Genomic DNA, 22,818 nt, shown 5'->3' with positions numbered 1-22,818 from the left:
TCTTGGGACTTCACCTTTTTCTGCAACAGTTTCTTCCTTCTGTTGTAGAGTTTATTAATGGCAGGTGACCACCAGACTGGATTCCTTTTTTTGGAGAAGAGCATCTTGATTCTGTTGGGTATGGCTAGTTCCATGTATTTATGTACGTGTTCGTACAGTGCATTGGTGTATGATTCGGCAGTCGTGCATCTATTTTTCATTGGCATGGGTGCCATGAAGTTAGCCACCTCTTGTTTTTAGGAGTCCAAAGTCAGCTTTGGATAAGTTTTTCATGGTGGATATCTTTGCGGGGGGTGTTGGTGAGATGTGGATTTCCATGGTGATTAGTTTGTGGTCAGATCTAACCTGGGAGGAATTGACTACTGGTGTATAGCAATGGTTGCCCGTTTTAGTAATAACCAGGTCAAGGATGTTGCTTCCTCTAGTGGTGGTAGGAATGAGCTGGTCCAGGGCATTGGAATTGATGAATTCCAAGAAGTGTTGGGCCCGTGCATTGGTGCATGAGTAGTTTTCCAGCTGATAGAGGGGTAGTTGAAGTCGCCTAGTATGAGAGTGTTGGGTTGGACCCTAATAGTCTCCAGGGTGATTAGGAATGTGGAGTGAGAGTCTTGGGACATGGTTCGGGACCCTATAGCAGGCTATGACCTGAATAACCGCCTTACCCAATGATAGTTGTACTTGGAGTATCTCAGATGCGTTATGCTGGGCTACTAGTCTGGAGGTGTACATATTCTTTGTGAATATGGAGACACCACTGCCTTTGGAGCTTCGGTCCATGTTCTGGGGCCGAACGGTGTAGAATGAGTTATTGCCTGGTAGCACAGGGGTGCTTTCTGCTGCATTAAACCAGGTCTCCATTACAGCACAAATGTCGATGTTCTCCATTTTGAGCAGTGCTTCGAGCGAGTGCGTCTTGAGATTTAGACTTCTAGCATTGAGCATCACGACCCTCAGATTGCATTTATTTATAGATGTTACGGTGGTAAGTTGGTCTTTGGAACACTGCCTAAAAAGGCACTCTAGGGGTGGCAAGAGCCTTAGCCAGTACCTTGAAACCCAGGGGGTGACAGATGCAGGCCATCTCTGGCAAAGCATCAAGGTCTGTCAATCATGTCATCCCAAGTAGACAGATACTAGATCCCCTTAGAGTGACACCAGAAACTTAGCTATTTGTTGAAGTCAATCATTTTTTGTTTGTACTGTGGTATCATTCTGGGCGATGGTAGGATGCTGCTCAGGGCTGCCTGGACCACATAATCCGAGAGCTCCACCATGTCTGTTTTCATGTAGTTCAGTGAGGTGCATCTCAGATCATTCACACCCACATAGACAATGACAAAGTCATACTTGTACTTGTGGAGTGACATGAGTGCGTGTGTTATGTGTCGGATTCTGGCATCTGATAGAGAGCTGACTGTTACCTTTTCCTTATTCAGCCTAGTGAGTGGGACATCAGTGTGCCTCACTATTGAGTCGCCTATGATTATTGTATTGGGCAAGCTGTTTTGCCTTAGGGGCTTAGGTTGAGGGGCACACTTTTGTAGGTGAGCTGTGTGTTTGTGCGTGTATGTGAGGGCTGTGATGGTGGGTGTTCTGTGAGGCTATGTGGTTTGGTGCAGGTGTTGATATCTCCTCTTGACCAGCTATTCTGGTCTTGGTTGGAGAGTGCATGGCTTCTAATTTGGGGATAGCGGTGCGCCTCTCACAAGTCTCAGTGTTGGGGGGTAAGAGGAGACTGGGTTGTCAGTTGCTGCACTGGCTCAATGTCCACGTTCACCAGGTTAATAGGAGGTTGTCTGTGTACATGAGGCAGCTGCTACACTGCCTCAGAATGTCCACATTCACCAGGTTAATAGGAGGTTGTCTGTGTACATGAGGCAGCTGCTATACTGCCTCAGAATGTCCACGTTCACCAGGTTAATAGGAGGTTGTCTGTTTACATGAGGCAGCTGCTACACTGCCTCAGAATGTCCACGTTCACCAGGTTAATAGGAGAAACCACAGGAAACATGCCAGGAGGGGATGGTCATCATTACCAAGTAAATGCTTTGCCAATTGTAATACTAGTGGATTAGTGTATCTTGTGTTGTGCAAGATATGTAATTCGTTCTATATTGGCAAGACAGAGAGAAAATTAAAAACACGCATCTATGAACACATGTATGAAATGAGTAAAGGTAATTCTAATAATGCTCTATTTTGTCATAAGTCTACTTGTCCACAAGCTCTAGTTTTGTTTTTTGTTTTGGAAGTGGTTCCTAAAGAAATTAGAGGGGGCATGTGGGAAACAAAACTTGAGTATTGTGAGCTTTATTGGCAAATTGTTTTAGAAGCCACAAAACACCCAGGTTTAAATGATATGCTTTCTATTCTTCCTGTTTTAAAAATAAGATCAGCCAAGTTGTAATTGGCATCTTTGTCCACTAGAGGGCATTTATGTACCATTTTCCACTATTTGATTGCATTATATTATTATTTTTCATGTCTTTTTTTATTGAATCATATATTTAACATATTTATAATGAGTTGCCAGCTTTATTTATTAGTGCTAAAACAAGGAATTTTAGAGTTCTATACATGTTTTATATGCTTCAAGTTTTTTTTTTCAATAATTTTTATTTATTCTTTACATCAACGCAGAACAGTAAATGAAATGTAACAGATAAAGCAAAAACACATGAACATTAAACAATTATTGTACACTGAAAGTAATACAAAAGAGGTTAATCAATCAAACAAAACAATACTATCTACACTATATACATAGATGCTTTCAAAATTCAACATAGCAGAAGAAATAATTTCGGTAGGGTTATTATAGATAACGTCTTAAAGAGAAAAATACATTTTTAGGAGTTAGGGATGTAAGATGTTGTGAAAACTCTTAGTTATAATGAGGTAGGATCATTTGTGGTAGGTTATGCAAGAATAATATTAAAAATTTGTTCCCATAGATTGCAAAGTTTAATATTTTTGTCCCTTTTGTTAATTATTATTTTATGGGCTAATAGATGTTTAGTCGCCATCAGTCTAAAATTCTCCCATGAGTTAGTTGAGTTAAGCCAGTTGGTAGCTATATAAAGTTTCATTAAAAGAAAAATATTAATCAGGGTAATTGCTTGTTTTTTGGAGATATTATTTGGGAGGATATGTAGTAGAGTAAATTCCCAGGTGAGTGTGGATGTCTTTTGTAATTGAAGTTTAAGGGAGTTCCAAAGTTTAAATACACATTTACAGCTCCAGAAAAGGTGGAGTAAGTCAGCAGATTGGTCTTTACAGTGTGGGCAGAGTGGAGATTTAATAGGATTAAATTTATGTAGAATAGCAGGTGTGAAATACGCGTTGTTATAGATCATGAGTTGAGTAAAAGCTAGTTTTTGAAGGGGTATAGATTTTATTGTTAGGTTAGTTGCTTGATTCAATTTATGATTATCAATGGATGAAAGTTTTTTTTTCCAATAGTCAGAAATGAGTATATGTTTCTGGAATTTAATGTCTTTGATCATTTTGTAGGTATATGTGGTAAATTTTTTAGTTGAGAGGATAGTCTACCAAAGTAAGTTACAAGTTGCTATATCTTCATTACTTGTGATAGTGTCCTGGAGATAACTGGTACATAACTCTTTGATCTGTCTTAGGATAAGTAAGTATGATTTGGGAAGGTTGTCAGTTCCTTATTTCTTGTACAGAGCAATTTAAGTATGGATATATGTCTTGGATGGTTGTGTTTATTAGTCGAGGGAAGTGGTTTAGGTTTAGAGTCTGGTTATTTATTTTAAGATTAAGGTTTTTATGTAAGGGTTGTAATGTCATCATAGCTTGTAAAAGGTTTAGGGATTTGAATAGTTTTTGTGTTAGTGCAATGGAGTGTTTAATGGGGTTCTATTAAATTACAAGATTTCATTAAGCTGGTGTTTAGAAATGGTAATGCTTTGGGGTTGATATCCAGACTTTTGATATGGTTATGGTATATTCTTAGCCAGTGTGGGTACCAAGCTTTATCTTTTGGGTTGTATTCAGCTATTCGTAAAACTATATTGTGTTTATATAATTATAGTATGTAGTACTATGTCTCAAAGTTTGGAAGATCTAAGCCACCTTTATTTTTGGGGGTTGTTAATTTGTCATATGAAATTCTGTTTTTTTGGGGGGTTCCCAGATGAATTTGGCAAGCTCAGTGTGTATTTGTTTAAAACAATTATTGGGTATGGTTATCTGGGAAGTCATGAAAATATAGATTAATCTAAGTAAGACATACATTTTAATTATAGAAACTTTGGCCAAAAACGGTAGCCTTAGATTTTTCCATCTATTAAGGTCTAGTGAAATGTCTTGCCATTTTTGCTTTATGTTGTTTGAGTAAAAGTCTTTGTTGTTTGTAGTACTTAATTATGTCTTCAGTTTTTAATTTCTCTACCAGTGGTAGAAGAGAGAATGGTTAAGAGTTTTTAAGGGAAAGATGTTATTTTGTTTGAGGTTTAATTTGTAATTCGATACCATCGAGAAGTGTTCAATAGCAGATAATATTTTATTTACATCTGAAATTGGAGTGGTACAATAAATATTTAGATCATCAGCAAAAGCAGATAAGAAGATTTTGGTGTTATAAATTATTGGGGGTTTATGATATATATTTTGTTTTATATTTAGTAAGAGAAGCTCTAGATATAAGTTAAAAAGTAGAAGAGAGAGAGGGCATCCTTGACGGGTTTCATTTTTAATTGGAATTCTATTTGACCAGGTTTTGTTAATATATAAAGATGTATAGGGGCTATTGTATAATATTTGCAAGATTTGGATACATTTTTGGGGTATGTTGAAGTAAGGCAGAGTTTGAAGTAAAAATTTTATATTTACTCTATCAAAGGCTTTATGGGCATCAATAACGAGTGTGCATATGTTTAGATTGTTTTGATTAGCATATGAGATTAGTGTATTTAGTGTTAATGTATTATCACGCGTTTGCCTAAATGTTATAGAACCAGATTGTTTGGGGGAAATCATTTTATCCATTAAGTTTTTCAGTGTGTTTGCAAGTATAGATGTTAAGATTTTTGTGTCAATGTTTAATAGTGATATGGGTCTATAACTATTTGGGTTTTTGGGGTCTGCTTTTTCTTTAAGTATAAAAATAGTTTTAGATGCATTAAAGTGTACATCATTGATTTTATTATTTATTATATAGTTCAGTATATAGAATAAAATTTGGGCTACAATGGGGTAGAAAGTTTTATAAAATTTGGTAGTGAGACCGTCAGGGCCAAGGGCTTTATGTGATTTCATTTGCTGAATTGTTGAGGTTATTTCATCAATAGAGATGGGTTCACTTAATTTTTCTTGTTGGTTTGGGTCTAATTTCGGGAAATTGAGATTTTGGAGAAAGTGTGATCTATCTTCTTTTGAGGGTAGTATTAGTTGATCTCCATAGGTTTGTGAATATATTAACTCAAATGTTTTAATAATATCATCATTTTTAGTATAGTGTTTGTTCTCATAAAATATTTCGGATATTTGAGAGGGGGATTTGGTTTTATTTATAATTCTGGCTAGAGCTCGGGATGGTGTTTGGACTTCATTAGCATAGTTAGCTAACATTTTGGTTTCATGAAAGGATAATTTATTGTTATGTAGAAGGTAGAGATCCTTTTGAAGTTTCAAGATTTCTGTTTCTGTTTGAGTATTAAAATTAGTTAATAGATTATGCTCGAGTAATTGTATTTTAGTTTCCAAATCCTGCTCCTCTTTAAGTTGAATTTTTTTATAGTAAGCTGCTTTTTTAATGACTATTCCCCTAATTTGTGTTTTAGTTGCCGCCCATTCAATATCCAGGGGTATCTGAGAATTCGGAATGTTAGGGTTGACTTGAGAATAGATTGAATCTCATTAATTATCTCTTTTTGGGTTAAAAGATTGGGGTTCAGAGACCAATTGTAACCTCTTTTTATTGTACAGTTTTTGGGTTTCCCTTAATATTTAGAGTCATTTTGGAGTGGTCAGAAAGGTATCTAGTGTGGATGTTCAATTCTGGGTCTAAAATAATGACTGCTTCCAAAATTAAAAAGTAGCCTATTCTCGACCACATTTTGTGCAATTGGAGTAGAATGTAAATTTACTAGTTTTATTTGGGCTATCTCCATATTTAAAGGGATCATATAGATTGTAATCATGTTTGAGTTCATTTAGAGCTAGAGATGCTTGTTTGTTATGTGATAGGATTATACTTGATTTGTCCTGTTCTGGATTTTGGTACATGTTCCAATCACCACCTAGACTCATATAATGGTTTGGGAATTGGTTTAGAATAGGGTATAGTGATGCAAGAAAAGAGTGTTGATTATTATAAAGGGGATATATATTTAGTAACAGAATGGGCTTTGGAAGATTTGGAGTTACATAGCACCACCTCCCCTCTTTGTCCACTTTGGTTTCCAGAATTTTGTCTTGATATTGCTTTTTAATTATTATAGCTACCCTCTGCACTGTTGGTTTTACCTTCAGAAGCTATCATTTCCCTTATCCGTTTTTCCCCCTAATTTCTGACCATTGTTCAAGGGTTAGATGTGTCTCCTGGACTAGTATGAAGTTCGCTTTTGCTTGTAAAATGAGGTGTAAAAAAAGTTTTCTTTTCTTTTTATTCTGGAGCCGTTTGATATTCCATGAATCAAATTCCCACATTGAGGCGTTTGGCGTGTCAGTAAAATAAGACTTGTGTATTATTTAGAGTTAATAGTTTTTGTTTATATTTTAATGAGATCGAATTAAGAAAGCATCTTATTATTCCCGTCCCAGCTCTGTGCCTAACCACTACCCCCATGGACCAGGAATAGAGCAGGGAATAAGTGGTTATTAAATTTGTAGATCTATAGTTCAATAGAGTATTAACATATTGTGTTTTAAAATTTAAGTAAAGAATGAAGATGAGTAACCCTGCATGGGTTTTAACAACATTGACAAAGCTTAACAAACTGACTCCCTAGAAAGCACTAGTTAAGACTAATATTAGACTGTAATGTAATTCTTTATGTTTCTATACATTGTTAACTTTGTCATTGCTCATGCTTGGAGCTTTCCTCCCTGGGCCTCTACTGAAAATGGACATATATCCAGCTAGACTAGCCTGGTTAACAAATGTAAAATAAATAAATAAAATAAATAATATAACCTAAGTCTCCTCAACAAATTTTAATATAAAGAAGTATATCTTACAACATTACCAGTAGTTGAGAAGAGCAACCTCGAAAGAGAATATTAGAACCAGTATTTACAAACATTATAATCATGTCAACTGATATGATCATTTACAACAAGTATTATGAGGGAGGACAGGGGCCAGCATCCTTTCATTAACAGGATGGTATGAAACTAGATTATTCAGATAGTAACATTATAATTACAGCTATCTGTGTCAAAATATGAGTGCATGAGTGAGTGTGAGCGTGGATGCATGTGTGAATGTTTATATGTCTGGTGTTAACTTTAACAATCTATTATAAGTATTGTTGCCTCGTTTTAATCCTCAACATTTTAGTCAGCAAATCTATCATCCAAAACATTTGTTACCCTTATATGTTATACAATGCTGGTGTTTCCTATAAGAGATCCTCAGGAGCAAGGTGTTTAATCCCCTTATTCATTGTGTTAAGTAACTCGTTGTCTAAGGTTACCAGTTAGTACAGAGGATTAAAGATATGTGTTGTGTCTCATTTTGGTTTATTGTGGGTTAAGAAGGGAGTTTACTTAATACTAGTGTGTGTATCTTCAGTTATGTACATAAGGATGCATAAGAACACAAAGATACCTTGAAGAGATAGTAAAATCAACTTTGCATCAAGTACAAACATGAACATATGATTAACCAAGCAAACATGTCTCCTTTTATCAAATTAGACAACACTTTGAAAAATATGGCTTATAGAAGCATATCCCTAGAATGGATTTAAAAAAGGCTAACCAGCAGAGATATCTCAATATGTATCTCAATTTTGAGGCAAAGACTACAGTAAAAAACTTTTTACATAAGGTTAAATTGTATATTAATTTATATGCAATATGTATAGTTTACCACCAGGTAGCTGGGAAAGATTTAGTCTTGCAGCTAGATTATGTAGCATTTGGGTTAGTCATGTTATTTTATTAATGCTGTTTGCAATACTGTAGTTTAACACATTTCATATTAATTAGTTATCAAGTTAGTTACACTGGAATGTAATTCTTTAACAAAGGAACCAAATAAATATCCCATTTAGGAAGATGGTTGAAAATCACAGCATTATTTTTGTTTACTTCTTTGCAGGAAAACTGTGAGCATCGTAAATCTAGCAAAGAAGACATGACATGCAAATCTGTTTATTCCTAGTGTTGACACAGCCCGTTTGTTTTTAGCTGCATGTTCCTTTAATTAATGATTTTTTACGTTTGAAATATGTATCAGTAGGATATAGGATAGTTAGATAGTTGAATTTAATAAATGTCAGCATTTTCTGTTGTGGTAACTTAAACCAAAGTTTCTTACTTGGGGTTAAGAATTGGCCTAAAAAAAAATTGTTTAAACTGCTTGATTTTAAGCTTCCTAACCAGGACAGGAAGCTTATCTTTGAGCTCCATAACAACAAGAACGCATTTGTTTGCAGTCTCGTTTTTAGAAGGTTAAATTAGTCTTCAGGCTCTACGAAGTATTCCTTCAGGTGAGCCGACTGTGTAAATGCTCATAGGGGGACCAATTATACAGACTGGATGTCCCGGAAGTGTCATCTTTGAGAAAACCTGACAGCCGTGCAGCAGAGGCTTTTGGTTCCTATTGTGGGGGAAAAAAAAGAAGCGGAAGCAGTTCTAAATTTCCACATTAGCTCCTCGTGGCTTGGCAAGGAAGAAAAAATGGTAAAACACTGATACCAGAGGCCTAATAAGGCCCACCACAGAGACAAAAGGCAACAGCAGACCTTGGATCGTCGTAAAGCATGCAGCTGTACATTTAAGGCCCATAAGTCATTCCGTTGAGTGTATTTATCACTCTAAAGTGGGGACCTTTTTAAAAACAGCAAGAAAAGTATTTTTGGCTTCTTTATGATTAGCGATCACATGTTTGACACCATCCAGGTGGAAAATTAAAGAGTTTGGGTATTTCATTTGGAATTTTATTTTCCTTTCAATCAGGAATTTGCAGTAAGGGGAAAGAAGCTGTCTGCCTTGCCTTATTTGAAGGGGAAGGTCTTGAGCCAGTGATATTGAGTTATTGTTCCAGGTAAGAGATCCACCACTTTTCTTAGCAGACAACAAAATTGTGTTAACATCTTGAAAGTTTAAAAGTTTAGCATATACTGGTCTGGGTTTGTATGATACCTGGGATTCTCTGAGCCCTATGCACTCTTTCTATTATTATTTGCTGAGCTTTGTCTGGTTCTTTGAGCAGAATGGTGAATATTTGAGTGATGGAAGAAATCAGATCATTGTGAGTTACAGATTCTGGGATGCCTCTTATAATAATATTATTCCTTCTGGACCTTGCTTCCAGATCTGTAATCTTTACTTGGATGTTCTGTATTTCTACATAATGTGAATCAGTTTTTTTTTTGTTATTAAAGATATTTTTTGCTTGTTTTCAATTATTTTGGCTTCAGATTTATCCATTCTGTCTATTATTTGGTTGAATATATCCCCAGATGATTGTACTTGCAAAGTTAGATCTTTTATTGCTTCTTGGATGGGAAGTAGTGCTGTTTTGATGTCCTCTAGGTTTGCTGGTTGATCAGGTTTGTTTCTGTTTCCAGATTTAGAGGTATCTGGTTGTTTTATTATTTTTTGTCTCTTAGAGTTTATATCTTTTTCAGGAGATAGTAAGTCAGAAAGTTTAGTTTTGGATGTAGTAGTATCCATATTTTTGTCTTCTTTCGACATCTTGTAATGATGATATTCCCATGTTTGTGTGTAGAATTCAAAATACAAGGTCTTACAGGCACAGGGCTTATTCTTGCCTCACTGAATCTGCTTCAATCTTAGTTGTTTAGTTGTTAGATCAGGTTCCCCTTCTTGATGGTTTTATTTTAAATGTTAGTAATAACAAGGTAAAAAAACTCCTGTTAAGAGATAAACGCTCCTGGTTTCAGGCAAGTGTTAATATACGAAATCAACAAACTGGAGCGAGATGACTTCAGTAAACTGACGTTTCCAAAGACACACAAAAGAGTTATTCAACTCAGTAGAAATAGCGTTTCAACAACACGAAAAGGTTATTCAACCCAATAAAAAAGAAAGTTCTCACTCTTCCAGTCCAGTAACCACGCACAACGGCATAAAATCCAAACAAAATATTTATTTGAGCTAGCAAACAGTAAGCGCTTTCACCATAGGGCTTTTTCAAACTTCAACAGTAGCCTTTGAAATTAAACAGCTTTTATACATGAAGGAAGAAGTTCATTGGTATAGTCAATTCAAATTAATTAATTAACTAGTTAAAATTCATCTCATTTGAATCATTTAAAGGCAAACCAAACCTATCCTTATAAAATTTATGTTAAAACTCAAATAAGGTAACATTTATGCATAAACAGAATTCCTGTAACACTATTTAAATTTAATAGCCCCTATAACTTTATAACTTCAGTTCAAGTCTAATCATAAAAATTTTAGGAATAATGCAATAAATGAGTTCAACTAACCCCAGGTCTATAATAGTAAGATTTCTTTCCTCGCAAGACAAAGACTTAGTGCTGGAATCAGTTTGGACTATAATTCCCCTATCAAGATTGGCGAAAGTTATTTGTTTTGACAATGACTACACCTCTACAGTCATATCCAGAAGAAAGGAGTGTGTTCCTCTAATTAAGTCCTTGAAAAAAAGCCAATATTAATGTTTAAATTATTTTTCCTGCAAGAATAAGAATCACCTTGCCAGAAGGAGTGAAGATCTTTGGTTCCCTACAAGAAGCAGCAGAAGAAAATACTGAGTTTAAAAAGATGGGCAGCAAAAATGGCCGTCTGTGAAAGAAGGAGCAAACAAAACCAAGAAACTAAAGGACACATGAATACATTCCTTCTAATTTTAAATGCTTTGTTTTATGAATCAGAACTTCTTTAATTCTGGAAAGTCTCTATGCTGTAAGGTAATGTGAAACATTTTTATTATCAACTTTCTCTTTTCCTTTCTATATCTACTTCTTCTAATTACATACAGTATTAAGTATTTAAATAACAATCTCTCTCTCTTCTTTCTTCCTATTATTTTTTATTGCCAATGTTCCTTTTCTCTCTTTTCCCCATTATAAGTACTTTACATATTTTCCCTTTTAAATAACTACAAATGATGTATGTCTTCTAATTCTTCAGTAACAGTATAATTTGACTTAATACTAAAATGCATTTTTTCTAGTGGGTCAGCGGTGGGGTAACAGGGTGATTCTGATTAGTGGTTCTAACTAGATGTTTTAGACTTTGTTTAGATACATTTGAACATTAATACAGTACATTGATGGTGTTTTATAGATAGCTAAATATGTTTTATTTATATATATATATATATATATATATATATATATACATATTATTATATATATATATATATATATATATATGTGTGTGTGTGTGTATGTATATATATATATATATATATATATATATATATATATATATATATATTTTTTTTTTCTCTCTGGCCTGGTTAACTGGTGGGTATATGACTGAAATGTTATATGATTTTTGATTTGAGGCATCTGTTGTTACTTCTAAATAGCTGATGTTAAGTTGTCAATCTCGCCTTCATTCTTGCTTGATGGGTTCGGAGCCGATCCCTCGGCTCCGACTCGGCACTTGCTTTAGCTCGAGAACTCCTTTTACCAGCTCGAGGCAGCCCCATATCCCATGATGCAAGGCAGGAAGTACCCAGATCTCGTTTGCCGCTTCGCTTGGGAGGTCTTCTCTTTACCAGCTCCTGGTAAGTAATTCACATTTGTGACTTTTAAGCCCCTTTTAGTTAAAAACTTTTTGTTTTTGATAGTTTAACTTTAAATTTAACTTTTTCTGACAAGAAATCCCTGTCTTTTAATTTTTTTAGTCAGTTAATTTCCCTGTCCCATCCCCCCCCCCTGTTAGGGTGTGTGTGTTGGTATTTTTTACTAAATACCTTTTTGGTATTAGTTTAATTTAATTGGACTGGTGTGTGTGTGTTTTGTTAGACACCATGTCTAAAGAGAGGGTTTCAGGTTTTAAGAAGTGTGACTCGTGCTGTCAGAAGATGTCTCTGACAGACGGTCACACTTCTTGCCTGTACTGTTTAGGCCCTCTTCACCTGCAGGACTCCTGTGCTATTTGTCACTCCTTCAGCCAGAGAGTCCTGCAGGAGAGAAGGAATAAGTTGATTCTCAGGGGTCTTCTTAAGCCGGAGGGCTCTCCGGCTAAGTCGGCCCCACAAAAATCAACTAAATCTGCCAAGACCCAGGCTTCTGTTTCTAAGCCTGTGGCCTCGGCTCCGACTCGTATAGAGTCGAGATCGGCTCCGGCTGGAGCCGATTCTGGATCCACTAAGCTTTCGGCTCCGATGGCTATCGGTGCCGAATCTGCTTTGACCACTGTGGGGTCGGTTCCAACCGGCTCCGACACCCACGTGGCACGGGCATCGGTGTCGGCTCCGATCGGCTCCGACACCCATGTGGCACAGGCATCGGTGTCGGCTCCGATCGGCTCCGACACCGTTACTTTGGTGGCTGTATCGGCTCCGGCTGGAGCCGATACATCGAGACGTTCTGTCGGCTCCGAGAAGTCGGTGCCGACAGGATCTGTAGTATCGGCTCCGATGGCCCATTCCAGGAAGAGGTCGAGGTCTCCTTCCTTGGAGCCGATACTTTCGGCTCTGGCCTCGCCTCTTCTATCGGAGCGGAGCCATCGGAGCCGATCTTCAAGGTCATCCAGGTTGTCAGATCATGACCTCGAGAGAGTGGTCAGTAGATTGCTCAAGTCACAGGTACTGGCCCAAATGCTACACAGTCCGTCTCAGCAGCCGACTGTTGGTCCACACCCCGTTACAGTTCCTCCTTCAACTCTACCCCAGAGCTTGGAGTTGGAGTCTTCGGGTTTGGTTACTGCTACGGCTGGAGGACGGATACCCCCTTCTGTTCCTTCAGCCCCTACTCTTATCTCCTCTTCCTTAGAGGGATTCGGTGGTCGGGCTTCCATGGTCTCCTCCGAGGGGGTGAGTGGCATCGGACCCTTGTCCGAGCCCGCTCTTCCCCTTGGAGCCTCGGCCTTGGTGAGCTCGGCTCCGACATCTGCCTCGGAGACTTCCCTTTCGGTGGCCCCTGGAGTTCCTAGCTCTTCGGAGCGGGGCCTCTCGGATCTGCCTGGGAGGGGAGTATTCGAGGTGATGAAGAGTGTACTGGCCACTAGTATCAATCAGCAGTCTCTTCCCGTAGCTCCTCCCTCTATTGTACCTGTTGACATCTCTGCCACTACTCTTGCTACAGGACCCAGAGATCCTCCGCCTCAGGTTTCCCCATTGGGAATTTCCCCCTCTTCCGAGGATTCTCCTGATGTTTCGGGAGATCCTCCTAGGAAGAGGACTTGTAAGAGGAAGCATGTAGACTCCCGAGTCTGTCACTCGGATACTGACTTTGATGAGTCAGAGGGATCCCTAGATCCCCTCTGAGGATGTCTCCTTCTCAGACATCCTAGAACTTCTGAAACAGAGGGGAAACTGGCCCACCAACAATCCCTCTGAGGATGAGTCAGTATACCTAGAGGCGTTTGGATCTCGGCCCTCCACCTCCTGGGTGTCTCCGCCTTTCGACCCCTTGATGCAGGTTATTGCTCGAAAGGCGTGGGCAGCTCCTGACTCTGTAGAGCCAGTCCCTAGGAGGCCTTCTAAATTTATAACTGCCCCTAGTGACAAACTATTCCTTACCAAGGGTGTCCCCGCTGATGCCATGGTGGTGGCTGCGGCCACCAAAAGGAACTTGCAGATCCTTCTGTGCCCGTCCATCCTCCTAATAAGGACTCTAGGACCATGGATAGGTACGGCAAGCGGATGTTTTCCTCAGCGACCTTTGCTATGCGTTCGCTGAATTATCTTTGTCACTTCACCAGACTCCAGAGAGATATCCTGAAGGAGCTGGGAGAGGTAGTTCAGGATCCTACAGCTGCAGGGGCCCAAGAAAAGATTGCTTCGCAGCTAGGAACCCTCAATTCCATTGCTAACTCCTCCATGCGGCTAATATCTTATGCTGCTGATGGAGCGAGTAGAGCCGCAGGCACAGGTGTGGCTCTTAGGCGCCAAGCCTGGATGCGGCTATGTGATTTTATGCGGATCCCTTTAAGGCGTCCTTCACAAATTCTCCCTTTGATGGGTCAGCTTTGTTTGGCCCTCAGGTGAAGGAAACCTTGACCAGGTGTGAGCAGGACGGCAAGACTCTTTCTGCTGTTGGAGTCCGTTTTCCACCCCTTCTAGGCCTTATCCCAAAGGACAGAAGGGTGGGAAGATGTGGTTCCGTAAATCCCAAGGAGTCATGCCGGATTCACGTGGTCAGTTTACCCCTAGAGGCAGAGGGGGTAACAACAACAGACGCCGCTCTAGAGGCAGAGGGGTCCGAAGAACCAGGGCAACAGGGAGTCTCTTCCTGAGCAGCCCTTTCAGCATCCCTGAGGTGTTGCCCGGCTGTCCCTCCTTGGAGGCAGTCGGGGGAAGACTATCACTGTACCCAGAAGCCTGGCATTCCCTCACTCAAGACAGATGGGTACAGTCGATCATATCCAAGGGTTACATAATTCCTTTCAAGGAAAGTCCCTTTCCCTCAAGTTCCCTTCCAGATGTACCACCTGGTCTAAGGGACATTGCAGAGTTAGAAATCGCAAAACTACTGCAAAAAAGAGCCATTCAGCCAGTTACACTAGACCATTCAGAGCCCGGAATCTACTCAAGGTTCTTTTTGGTCCCCAAAAAGACGGGAGACTGGAGACCAATATTGGATCTCAGCAGACTCAACAAGTCTGTCAGGAAGACAAGATTCCGAATGGTCACTCTTCAGTCAATTCTGCCCTTCTTACAGAAGGACAACTGGATGTGCTCAATAGATCTTCAGGATGCGTACTATCACATCAAAATTCACAGACGCTCCAGGAGATTTCTCCGCTTCGGCTGGGGTCCAGTCATTTCCAGTTCAGAGCCCTGCCCTTTGGTCTCACTACAGCCCCAGAGTGTTCACCAAATGCATGGCAGTGGTCACGGCTCACCTGAGACGTCAAGGATTCCAGGTGTTTCCGTATCTCGACGACTGGCTCCTGTCAGCCACCACCAGGCATCAGCTTATACAAGCCAGGGATTACACAATAGACCTTTGTTCTCATTTAGGCATCTCGATCAACCCGAAAAGTCATCCTTATCGCCCTGCCAGTCTATTACCTTCATAGGCGCAAACTTAGACACTGTTCGGATGTCAGCTACCCTTACAGAACAAAGAGTTTCAGACATTCAGACTCATGTCAGGATCATTCTGGCCAGCAAGAAAGTACAGGCCAGAATGGTTCTAAAGGTATTAGGTCTCATGGCTGCGGCCATTACTCTTCTTCCCCTGGCTCGATTCTACATGCTCCTCCTTCAGTGGATGCTGTTCACTCAGTGGTCATACCAGCAACTCCCTATGCGTCACCAGATTCTGGTGACACAGACATGCAAAGAACATCTTGCTTGGTGGATCACATCGTCTCAGGTTCACCAAGGCAGGTGCTTTGTACCCCCATCCCCGATAGCCACTGTCACCACGGATGCCTCCCTGATCGGGTGGGGGGGTCATTATCAGGGCAGGATGGTTCATGGGACGTGGCAACCGTTCGAGTACCATCTGCACATAAATGTCCTGGAGATGAGAGCAGTGCTTTTGACGTTGCAAGCCCTCAACGACTTTCTTCCCGTAGGGACAATTGCAGTCCACACAGACAACATGTCTGTAGTGTGGTATATCAACAAACAGGGCGGAACCAAGTCCTACCCCTTGTGTCGAGAAGCGCTCAGACTATGGCAATGGGCGATCTCCTCTCATCGGTTTCTGGTAGCAACGCATATCCCTGGGAAAACCAACATTCTAGCGGACAGATTGAGCAGAGCTATTCTCATGCCTCACGAGTGGTCTCTCAAACAATCCATAGCGGAAGAGATTTTTCTGGAATGGGGTCGTCCATGTTGCGATCTTTTTGCTACTCCCCAAAACAGCAAATGTCCAGACTTCTTCAGCCTCTTCCCTCTATCAGGCCATCCCCCCAGAGATGCTCTGACCCAGGATTGGCCCCAGGGACTTCTTTATGCCTTCCCTCCATTTCCTCTGATCCCTCAGGTGATCCAGAAAGCTACCGTTTTGAGAGCCAAATTGATTCTCATTGCCCCTTACTGGCCTCGACAAGTTTGGTTCCCGTTCCTCCATCATCATCTTTTGGTGCAGCCGTGGCATCTGGACCCAGTGCCAGATCTACTGATTCACCAATCCGGTCAGCTGCACCGGTCAATCCCCTCTCTCAACCTCACAGCATGGTTGCTCCACTTCCTTCCCTAGCCAGGCTTCCTTTGATCTCTAACCTTGTTAGAGATATCATAGTAGCTTCACTAAAATCCTCTACCAGGAGGATTTACACGAGCAAATGGAAACGTTTCTCTTATTGGGCTAAGGCCCAAAATATTGATCCTTTTACTGCCCCTGTTCAGGCAGTTCTAGACTTCTTAGCAGAGATTTTTCATGCAGGCTCCTCTTCTTCCACAGTCAGAGTTCAATTGGCTGCTATTTCTAATTTTCATGTTGGGATAGCAGATCATAATATTATGTCCCATAGGTTCTGCAGGGCCTTCTTGAAAGGAATTTTCCTACTAAAGCCTCCAATCAGGAATCCTCCTCCTCAGTGGGATCTAAATTTAGTGCTGACATCCTTGATTCTTCCCCTTCGAGCCAGCTGTTTCTTGTTCCCTGAAATATCTTTCTTGGAAAACTTTATTCCTAGTGGCTATTACATCTGCCAGGAGGGTGTCTGAACTTCATGCTCTTTCGGTTCGACCCCCCTATTTGGTTTTTCACAAAGACAGAGTATCTTTGAGAACTAATCCATCGTTTTTACCTAAGGTCGCTTCAAAAAACAATCTGAATCAATCCATTGATCTCCCTGTATTTTTTCCTAACTATTCAGATAGAGCTGAACAAAAGCTACATTATCTTGACGTCCACCGTCAGCTTAGATATTATTTGGACAGAACAAAAAAATTTAGGAAATCTGATCAACTTTTTGTTTCCTATGCGGATAATAAAAAAGGCCTTCCTGTTTCTAAAGTGACTTTGTCCAGATGGCTTTCTTCAGTCATCACTGAAATTTATACGATCAGGGGAAAACAGCTGTGCTCAAAACCTAAAGCACATTCAACTAGGAGTTTAGCTACTTCTGCAGCTTTTCAAGCTAGACTGCCTTTGGACACTATTTGTGCAGCGGCCACTTGGGCCACTCCTCACACTTTTGTTTCCCATTACAAATTGGACTTGGCCTCCAGGGACAGAGCCAGTTTTGGCTCTACAGTCCTCAAGAGTTTGTTCCATTGAGCCACCCAGGATAGAGGTGCTAGGGGCGGTCCCATCAAGCAAGAATGAAGGCGAGATTGACAACTTAACATTAAGAAGTTATGTTCCTACCATAACGTTCCATGTTAGTTGTCTTCTCTCGCCTTCTTTCTTGCGACCCTCCCTCCTTCTCCCTGGCCTGGACAGACCTTGTACAAGAAACTATTATGCTAAAGACCATTCTAACCTGGTCCTTTTCCATCTGTAAGTTTCTTCTTCCTTTGGGAAGTATTTTTATGCTTGGTGTTATTGCCCTTTTGTCAACAAACGAGATCTGGGTACTTCCTGCCTTGCATCATGGGATATGGGGCTGCCTCGAGCTGGTAAAAGGAGTTCTCGAGCTAAAGCAAGTGCCGAGTCGGAGCCGAGGGATCGGCTCCGAACCCATCAAGCAAGAAAGAAGGCGAGAGAGGACAACTAACATGGAACGTTATGGTAGGAACATAACTTCTTATTTTTTTATATGAAAGGGTTAATTTTTTCATTATGTTGATATTTTGTGAGGAAACTGGTGGTCTGTGTGACTGTTCTTATTGTGGAGATTTATGACGTACTGACGAGGCAGCTCAATTTTTTTTTCTTTCTGTAAACTCTAAAAGCTTCAAGATCTGGATTTCCCACAAAAAAAAAAACAAGCTTATGAAGCTGCAGCTTGAGGAAACAGTGGTGATGTCATTTGACCTTTTGAACTTGTTAAATGGTTGTACTTAAAATTCTTTTCTCTTGAAATTCTGTTATCCTTCACTAGATACTTTAAATGGTAAATAATTAGTTCTGATAAAAGTGTTTAACTCCTTTGAAAACGCCTTTGTTCTCTTATATATGCATACATTCTACAAATTCAATGACACTATTAGTAACTAAATGACATCAAGTGAACTAGGAGCCGAATTAGAAAACTCCTTATGCATATTAACATCAGACTTGTTATATAACTAAACCTTTAGTAACTAAAAAGAGTGTTGTAAGGACCCCCTTTTTTTCGTCTCTCTCCCCCCTTCCTGATGAAAGATGTCAACGTAGACATTGTTAATACATATGAGTAATAGGTGTATAATTGCAAAATATAGAAGTTGTAATAAGTGTTATATATACAGTAGAGCCTTACATGAAAAATGTTAGGTGACTGACAAAATGGTTAAATTATCTGATGTTTCCTGAAAAGCCTTGGAAGTAATGACAATCTTCTTAACCTTCAACTTCTAATGTTTATACATACTTTGATCTGATGTGTGTTTCTGGCATATCAAAGTATTAGAGGTGCTATTATCATATGTGACATATTTATATAGCTTCATATGTATTGGACACTCTCATTCTAATGTATATTTCATGGATTTAGATTTCTAATGCTTTTCTTTTTTGTTTTTATACTATAGTCTAAGCAGAGATGGATAATTTTGTGTTGTTTGGTGTTGGAGAGGTGGTGGGTGGATGGGAAACTTTGTTTCATGCATGTGTTTGTAAATAGTTTTGGGTTTTTGAAAGTAGTGCTCAATACATGTTATGCCTCCATGATAAGTAAGTTTTCAAGTCAACACGAAAGGAAGGTCTTTCAGTTAGTAATAACATACACATTATAGTCAGTGGCTTATAAATGTTTATCATTAAATATTAATGGTTTGAACAATAATGTCAAAAGAGCTGGTTTGCTTAAATATATCAAAATTCACAAAGCCCAGATAATCTTTTTACAGGAAACCCATCTATTAAAAAAGATCTGTAAAAAGTACTCATTCAATGGCTGTACCATTCTGGCTGATTCATGTTTAAGACTAAGAGAAGGGCCACTCTTATTCTACGGAAAAATGGTTATACTATGCCAAGAATTATAGATACGATTTCAGATAAAGATGGGATGCCAAGCATGGTTATTTTGGAAATCAGTATGAAGTATTATACTTTGATTAATACATACTGGATACTAGGACTGAGTACTAACTATGTTGACAAATATCTGGACCTGATTACTTTAAATGCAAAAGGAGAAATTATAGCCACAGTTGATTTTAATGGCCTATTATCAGGCAACAATACTTCTAAAAATAGTAAAATAAAACTAACATTACAAGCCAAGAAGTTAAATGACTTTACAAACCAGATGAACCTTAAAGATATACATGGTCTAAGAGAACATTATTCCTTATTTTATACTCACCATACATATTGGTTTAGTACACAAACATTGATAAGGTTTTTGTATCCAATAATATGTACACTAAAATAAGTGACCTATCTATAATGACTTGTCCACTTTCAGACCATAATCATATAAACTTTACATTAACTGCACTTACAGATGATTTAAGATTTCTACAGAGAAATCCTGCTTACATAACTAAGTTAAATGACTTTAGGGAATGGATAATGAAAGAAATAGACATGTTTATGGAAACAAATGATAATGGTGAAGTGACTGATACTATACTATACTATGGAGCACCTTTAAAGATTTTATATATATATATATATATATATATATATATATTAAAATAAAATCTTGGTACCTTAAAAAAGGAGAGAGTGGGACAAAGAACTTTTAGACTTAAAACATAGACAAGATAAAAATGGATGTCAAACCAAATAACAAAATAGCCCATAATGAAATTACAAGTTAAATCAAAAATACTTAGAAGTTCTGAATCATAAGGTAGCCATCAAACTAGAACAATTGAAATTGCAGTCTTATGCTGTAAATCCCAAATATCTACATAAAATAGTGGTAAGATAAAAAAAAAAAAATAAACAATCAAAATCTTATTAATGAGATTAAATGTAAAAATAATAGTTCAGTTAAGAGTACGTCTAACATAATGGGCATATTAGAAGTATTCGAAAACTACTATAAAGATATAAATAATAACACACCACTTTTGGAGACAGATAATGTAATAAATACTTTCATTCAAGAAAATACAACTACTAAGGTGTCAATGCAACAAAATAACGCATTAAATAAATAACACTAACAGAAGTGAAAGAGCAAATAAAACATTTAAAAGATAATAAAGCCCCAGGACTGGATGGAATAATTCCTGAACTATATAAGGTTGTTCCTGAATATATAATAAAGAAAATGATGAGCGCCTTTACTATGGTTAAGCAAAAATGTGTAACACCCCCATCGTGGAAATACTCAGTTATCTCCCCCAGATTAAAACAAGGTAAGGACCCCAAATCTTGTGATTCATATAGGCCAATTTCATTACTGAGCAGTGATTGTAAAATTTTCATGACAATATTAGCTAATAGGATAAAGAAAATATTACGTACATAATAATCAGACAGGGTTCATTCTTCATAGAAAAGTGCAAGATAACATTATTAAACTACTATCATTAATAGACCTAGCATGCATATATATAAAAAAACTAACTATTATCAGCCTAGACATAGAAAAAGCTTTTGATTCTATTAGTTGGTCGTATCTACAAAGAATTCTGATTGGTTTTGAATTGTCCTCAGATTTTGTCAACTTATTAATGAAAATTTATAGTGGGGCACAAGCTTGTGTGAAAATCGGATCATGTTTATCCTCACCATTAGAAATCCTCAAGGGAAGTAGACAAGGTTGTCCTTTGTCACCATTATTCTTTGCTCTTTCAGTGGAACCTTTTGCTACATATATCAGAAACAAGCAAAATATAAAAGGCTTTCAAATCAGTAAGGGCTATTGTCTTAAGATGCAATTATTTACTGATGATATGTTGTTAACGTTGGGTGATATTGATGGTTCTTTGCATGATGTTATAAATACCTTAAGCAAGTTTGAAAGACTTTCAGGGCTTATATTTAATCATAATAAATCCAAAACATTGCTAGTTAACAAAAAGATCAACAAAAACTTCAGAGAATAGCCTGTTTTATTGGGAGAATGATGTATTAGAATATTTGGGTGTCAGTATAAAGAGTACATGGAAAGAGTCTGTTAAACTAAACTACAATAATTTAATAACCACCATTAGTGAACTAATCAAAAAATGGAATAAAATGTTCTTCACAATGGAGGATAGGCTCTCTTTAATTAAAATGATAATTTTACCTAACATTTTGTTTTATATACAGTCATTGATACTACCCCCGCCAAAAACATATTTAAAAAATTAGATTCAATGCTACTTAAATTTTTATGGTTCCCCTTAAAACCTAGGATTGCATATAAATGGCACATTAGAGCTTGGAACAGTAATGGAATAACATTCCCTAGCTTAGATCTTTAATCCAAATCAGATCATTAAACCAAATCAGTTATAATTAATGTAATATTACATTGGATCACACCTACCTATATATCTGGCTGGAAAACAATACATGAGATTCAATATAACAGATGTCAGAACTATAGAAAATCAGTTTAAGGAACAGTATGGAATAAGTAGAGTTCATTGGCTTTTACGTGAATTTTATTTAATAAGTTTGATAATTTTTCTTATGGCATTAATCAAATGTTTAATAACTTTAAAAATATAATTAATTGTAATGACAACATGAAAAGATTTCTGTTTTTTTTATACTCCCTGTAGCATACTCCCCTGATTGCCTAGATTCTTTCAACATCAAAGCGATGCAAAAATTAAAGGAAAATAACTTGATATTCTGGCATCAATTTATTGAAAATGATAGTATTAAACCACTAAACACTCCTTTATGTAGTTTAGATAATAGTTTAGACAGTTGGTTGTTTATACACTCATTATGGCAGTTTACAGAAAACAAAATGAGAGCATCAATCAACCTAGAGACTGAAAAACAGTGAAAGTAAATGTTGGAAATGTGATGAATTAGTAGAGGCCAACTGGGTTCACATGTTCATAGAATGTAGAAATGTTGTTCAATATTGGAAAGATTTCAGATATTTTGAAAATGCTTTATGGTCTGATAACTTTCCTATTTCTAACTCACTAATCCTATTCAGTGTTCCTATACCTAATGTAATACCTAAGTCTCAGATCCAGTTAATCTGGTCAATTCTTGCAATTGCCAGAAAAGTTATTACTTTGAACTGGAAAAGTGAAGAAGATGTGATGTTTATTAATTTATCAAAAGTTGTTTTGTAAAAAACAACTGCAAACCATTTGTTATAGAACTCATAACATTACTCGTAAGAAAATTGCATGGCAAAAATTGGAAAACATTTTGAACAAATACTGATAACTTCTCATGGATAAAATGTTTATCATGGATGAATGTAAATATTGTAAATAGTTTTGTTTTATTGCATTTGTTATATGTACATTTGCATACATTT

The 22,818-nt window shown here is 37.9% G+C and overlaps 1 protein-coding gene across 1 annotated transcript in view; it reads left to right on the top strand.

The window, feature by feature from the left end:
• LOC122790465 (cilia- and flagella-associated protein 157-like) overlaps positions 1 to 22,818 on the top strand; it is a 1,902,466-nt gene that overhangs the window by 759,098 nt on the left and 1,120,550 nt on the right. The window lies entirely within an intron of this gene.

Source organism: Protopterus annectens, chromosome 16.part0 (genome assembly GCF_019279795.1).
Source record: "Protopterus annectens isolate FY-2018-M chromosome 16.part0, PAN1.0, whole genome shotgun sequence".
Taxonomy (NCBI): domain Eukaryota; kingdom Metazoa; phylum Chordata; order Ceratodontiformes; family Protopteridae; genus Protopterus; species Protopterus annectens.
The sequence above is the reverse complement of the archived record's forward strand: the minus strand, read 5'-3'. Positions and strand labels throughout refer to the sequence as shown.